We start from the raw sequence: 6,160 nt of genomic DNA on the forward strand, positions 1-6,160 counted from the left end.
CCTCGTAGCTGGATGACCTCTTTCTGCTCTTCCTGGAGGCATGGATATTTGAAAACACGCGCAAGCACAAATTAGACAGAAACTTTTTTTAAAGATCAAACTCTAACGCATGAAAGGAATATGAACGAATTAAATAAATTCCTGAATGTTGTAGCCTCCTAATTATATATGTGGCACGCTTCAGACCATTTACTAGGAATCTACAGACACAGATTCATAGACTCTCTAGGACTCTTAAACTTTGTGCTCTTATACCAAGTTTTTCATGCCCTGAGTCTACGCCACAGACGTGAACAACACTCGAAGAATATTGTTGGCCTCGATGCAACCCTTGGTCTGGCTTACATAACTTAGTATAATATTCTAACATTATTACAATGTTCAAAGGACTTACTCAAATAACTAGAAAATATAACTTCGAATGTTAAAAGAAATGACATTCAACTTTGCCAGAAATGGCAACCCAAGACTTTAACATAAAATAATAATGTAAAGACAAATGAACTACAAACTGTCTATGAAGCCTCTAAACAACTGAGTGAATGTTGGGACAATCGCCACAAAATCCTAATGAAATATAAAAGGGTCCTCTGGAAGGCAATGAGGCTCACCAACAGATTCTGAGTACTCAAGCTGGATTAATGAGGCGCTGGATGTAGATCCTCATTACCTGTGTCTGCATCATAGTATGATGCAGGCCATCTGGCATCAGTACATTTGATGTACAAGTATGCGAGTTTGAATCCTAAAAAACATAGGATCAAAAGAAATTATGAAAGAAACACTTACCTTGGCTCTTCTCAACTCAAATGACTGGTTTGAGATCAATGTTCACATGTAATGCATACATTTTGAGTGTTTGGATTTTTGTCTGTTGTTGGTTTTTTTCCTGTCTCATTCACCTTCATGTGTGTTTTTGGCTGAAGGAATGTTACGGTGGAGGTGCCACAACGGATATCTCTTGCAGCACCAAAGACAGCTCGAAAGCTCAAAACTCTAGGATCCAATGCTGCTACCAGGACACCTAAAGAGAGGAGTCGTAAAGTTGTTGTTCGTCGTTCTCCACGTAGTCCAGCTTTAGAGGTAAAGAAACTTGAAAACTTTTAATAAAACTTTCTGCAACTAGAACAAGTCTATTAATTCTATATCATTTTATTACAACTTTTATCCTACTAATCTTGTACTATCATGTTCAATTATGCTTGAACTCTTTTGTCTCGCGAAATGACCATTTAATATAGTTATTTCTCCTAGCGAGTGTAAAAAACACTTTCACGTCTTTGTACTAAATATGGTTTGTTCTTGTTGTGTATGAATTATGGAAGTGTCACTAAGTAGAGTGATTCATGTCTCTCTTCTTGTGGAAGATATATAGCACGGTTACTAAATCGGATACTCTTTTTGTTCCCTTTTTCTTTCTTTTTTTAGTTTCGCGTCTGAGTACATAGTTTGAGGCACTTGTTGCAGTACTTGTTGGAACTTATTCTATTTATAAAACTTAAATTCCATAATCTACATCATTATATTATCTTTCTGTTCTTATCTGCGGACCATGCTAACTCGGTATGCTTTGTGCATCGGTTTGCCCTTTTATTATTTCTTTGTTGCTCTCTTACTGCTTAAAGGTCCTCAAAATGTTACTAAATTACTCATTGCTTATATTTGTATAACAAAAGAAGCATTCGACCTAAGATTCTGACTTAGAAACTCAGATTTCTCAACTTCAAGACGAGCTGAAGAAGGTAAAGGATCAACTTAATTCATTTGAATCATTAAAAAGACGGGCTCAACTAGAGGCAGAGGAAGCAAAGAAGCAGCTAACATTTATGTCAAAGCAACTTGAGGACTCTGAGAAACAACTACTTGAACTCTCAGATATTGAGGAAGCTTGAATCCTTGAGCTACGCAAGCTATCATCGGATCAATATAGAGCATGGGAATCTGAAATTGAGGTTGTCAAGAAGCAGCATAAATTTGACTCTGCTGCTTTAGGTTCTGCTATGAATTAAATCCAGAAGCTTAAAGTTCAGCTGGACCATGTGGCTGATTCTGGAGCCAATCAAGTTCGACATGTTGAATCAGATTACGCTAAGATACAAATCTTAAGGTTAGAACTTACGGAAACACTTACATTGGTTGAAAAAATAAGAAACAACTTAATGATAGCAAGGAATTTGAGGCTTGTGCGCTTGAAGAAGAGAGTAAAGCTCAGATACAGTTGGAAATAGCAAAGAAAACCGAGGGTACTCTACTTTCTGAAGATCTAAAAGCAATGGAGGCTTACAAATCATTATCGTTGGAGTTAGAACAATCAAATGACCAAGTAGCTACATTGGAGGAACTTGTCAGTGAACTTCAAATTGCTCAAGATATCAAGAACGTGAGCTCTACACAAGAAAACTGAGTTAATCTGGAAGCTGAGGAACTCAAAACCGAGCTGAGTAATCTACAAGTTGAGGTAATTCAGCTAAGAGTTGCATTAGAGATTTCGGAGACAAGATATCAGGAAGAGTATATCCATAGCACTTTACAGATTAGAAGTGATTATGAGCTAGTGGAACAATCAAAATCTAAATCAATACAGGAAGAGGTTGAATGGGAGGCAAAGTTAGAGGCTACAAAAGTTGACTTGGAAGATTTTAAGGAGAAATAATGAGCAAAGAAGCTACAGTAAGAAGCATTTCAGTACATTAGATGTTGTACTGAAGGAATCAGATTCAACCTTGGGAATATTGAGATCAAGTTTACTCGACAAAGACGGATTTGCAAAGTATAAAGGAGGAAAATGAGATACTGAAGTCTGAAATGAAGAAAAGGGAAACTGAGGGTAGCAAAGCAAATTATTCAGCTCTTGCCTTGGTAGAAGCCGCGAGAACTGCAGAAAAAGAGGCACTGGTGAAGTTAGTACACTTGACTGAGGAAGCGGATAATAGTATTAGAAAGGCAACATGTGTGACCGAGCAGTTGGATGCATCATAAAATGCCAACTCTGAGATCAAAACAGAGTTGAGGAGGTTAAAACTACAATTTGATCAGTGGAGGAAGGCTGCTGAGGAAGCTGCAACTATGCTTTCAACTGGAAATAATGGGAAATATGCGCAGAGAACAGGTACTTTAGATTACACACTTGGATGTATTCGTTGTTATTTGAAAGCACGGTTGATGACTCTCCCAAGAAGAATAATGAAACGTGTTGAAAAAGATTAGTGTTTTATTGAAAAAAGACCAGAAGTAGTAGCATATAATTGCAAGTTTTTTTTAATAATCGTTGTTTGATTTGCCTAATGATAACAGTTTAGTTTACAATTCAGTTTTTCTGTTAATGAATTTACTCTACACCTTATGAATCTCATAGAAGATTTTTGTATAGCTATTTGAAATTAAGAACAATGTATGATTTAAGTTGCCAAATATTTGGTAAGCTCTCTAACGAGATATTAAGTGTTGTAATTTCTTTTGGTATAATTTTCAGTTCATATGGTAGTTGATTTATTTGGTATTTTGAAAAAATTCAGCATATGTAATGAATCAAAGAAACATGATTAAGAATATGTTTGGTATGTCATCCATTTTTTCAAGTTTGATTGGTCAAACTGTTCTGCATACAAGTTTTTAAATGATTCCAAAAGTGTCATTTTAAGTTTATTGTCTCTATTTTAAGTTTATTGTCTCTTCCCATCAATCAAACGCCCCCAACTCCCACGCTTTGACCATCTTGTTTATTTAACAAACACTAGAAAATAAGTAAAAAATTAGTTTATTTTTTAATAAAACATTTTCCTTAAACAGAACAACCCCTAAAATTAGAATTGATATATTTGTATGTAAACTTGTATTCTTGTTATGTGTATTGTGGTTTTAATTAACCTTCAACATAAACAAAAAATATTTATGGAAATCTATGGGGTTTATTTTCATATGATAATTATATGTTCCAGTTGTGAATTAGAAATCTATAAACAATTCATGGAAATATCTGTTGAAATTTATTTAAATAGTAACATGAATAAAAAGAACAGTCTGATGCACAAAACAATTTGCATTACAAGAGTCCGGAGAAGATCCCACAATCTTAGACATTTAAGGATGGATATGGAATCATTATGCAAGAATAATTGTCTTGAGAGAAATAACGATCATATCACTTGAATATTGTAGTATCCTTTGTTTGTCTTAGTTACTTTCTGAATAGTTTTTTTATAATTATAAATGAAGAACTCACCAAAATCTCTGAGTGTTCAAGCATCCAATCAATTCAAATAAAGATCAACAAAAAGCTATTATCTACTAATCATACATATTTCATTAGTTACATTTTCTTAAGAAGTTATTCTAATTTTGCAAGTATTTCTAAAATTTATGGTCATATTTGCACAATCCTTTTTTTAAAAATAAGAATAAAATCTCTACTTAGTGACTTAAGTCATAAAAGCCATATCCTATGGGCCTAAGAAGAAGTCCAAAGTTTGTTAAAGCCCCAACTTCCTTATCAAGAAGCCCAGTCCTAGAATTCTATTATAAACCGATTAGGGTTTTATTAGGTTGCTGCCTTTCTTCATCAGCAACATATCAAACTACAGCTGAAGTCGGAGTTCTCTATCACTCAACAAATATGGGGTATGATTTCTGCTCTTTTTTTCATATTGATTTGTGTATTCAAAACTATTATGGAAGTAAACAGTAAAAGAGTGTTTTGTTTTTGTTATTTTTGGTTATGGGAATTTGATTCTATTTTTTTTTGTTTTGAACGAGTAAATCGTCTATGAGACTGATGATGAACTACTAAAATATGTGCGAATATTTGAGAAATTTTGAATATCTAATATCTAGAATTAATAGATATTGTAATTTATAAGTAGTAGATATGGAGTGTATTTAATTACATTAGATATGTGCTGGAACTAAAAAAGACAAATTGAATTGCTTGTTCCGATGAGGAATAATGCATTTTTAGGTGAAAGAAATGTTCAATGTAAGGTTGGGGGCTAGTTTGGATTTCAAATCTGGGTTAGATTCATTGACACAAGTGTTGATACAGAAAGGAATAGTATGGATTCCCACCAACCTACTAATTCAACTTGAGTGAGAAAGTAGAGGATGTGAACTAATTCACGATAAGTTGTCAAACTTATTAATCAAGAATCAATAAAATAAACTGGAGATGTGCATACAAGAAATGTCAAATCCTTCAAGGTAGTCAATTAATTACTTCTATACTTATCTTTAGGCAAATGAAGCCAACAAATGATGACTAGTTAATCAATTTTATGATAGAAGGTATCAAATATATAGGGGCGGACGCATCTCTTCTTATATTTTCTTGTATTTAGCTTATATTTCCGTCTTTTTACTAGCTTATTACTTTATTTGACTTTTTGAATAAAAAATTCTTGATTCTCATTTTTTATCAAGTAGTTGCAATTTACTAGATTATCTAATATTGTGACACTTCAACTAAATGTAAACAAAAAAGATTTGTTATGGAGGTTCTAGAAATTCACCTTGAGTCAAAGGGATGGGGGCAGTGCCGACCCAGTGTTGCTGCTGCACGACCAACTGATGTGCAATTAAGATGGAGGCGGCGCGACCTCTATCTGTTGAGGTGCGACTTGTTGCTGCGACCTGCAGATGGGGGTAGGTTTGTCGATCTTAGAAGAGGGTGCGGGTGGAAACGGTCGGAGAAGAAGCTGTCGGTGGCGCCCTTCGGAGCAGAGGGTGTCGGTGGCGCCAGTCAATGTAGGGTGAAGGGGCACCGTCGGGGTTGGTATGAGAGAGGAGTGAGAGAGAAATAAATTTGACTTATAATCATGAACTTAATATGTCATATTATGATGTAGAGGTGAAGAGCTAACATATAATCTATTCGAGTATGAAATGCGAGATAGTATTATTATCTACTTTCGATTTTGAACGTATGTCAAGTGTAGTGATCACTTCCTAATTATGATGACATGTAAAGGATACTTCGACTAAGTATGAAATACTTTAATTAATTATATATGAAATACATTATCAATTCAATAAATCTCAATGATCAATTTAGGGAGATTTATATATTAGATTTAATATTGATAAACTTTTATTGATCGATAAAATTAAATTTATATAATTAGGAGGTTTATATATATATATATATATATATATATATATATATATATAT

At 34.0% G+C, this 6,160-nt stretch overlaps 1 long non-coding RNA gene and 1 pseudogene across 1 annotated transcript; both read left to right on the forward strand.

The window, feature by feature from the left end:
* The first annotated feature begins 809 nt into the window (after nucleotides 1–809).
* On the forward strand, nucleotides 810–3,333 carry LOC107001092 (annotated as a pseudogene).
* A 1,226-nt stretch (nucleotides 3,334–4,559) lies between these two features.
* LOC114074501 lies at nucleotides 4,560–5,895 on the forward strand. The gene is made up of 2 exons (XR_003574929.1): nucleotides 4,560–4,617; nucleotides 5,474–5,895. It is a non-coding gene; the product is annotated as an uncharacterized LOC114074501 (long non-coding RNA).
* Nucleotides 5,896–6,160: the final 265 nt, after the last annotated feature.

Source organism: Solanum pennellii, chromosome 10, assembly GCF_001406875.1.
Source record: "Solanum pennellii chromosome 10, SPENNV200".
NCBI classification, from domain to species: Eukaryota; Viridiplantae; Streptophyta; class Magnoliopsida; order Solanales; family Solanaceae; genus Solanum; species Solanum pennellii.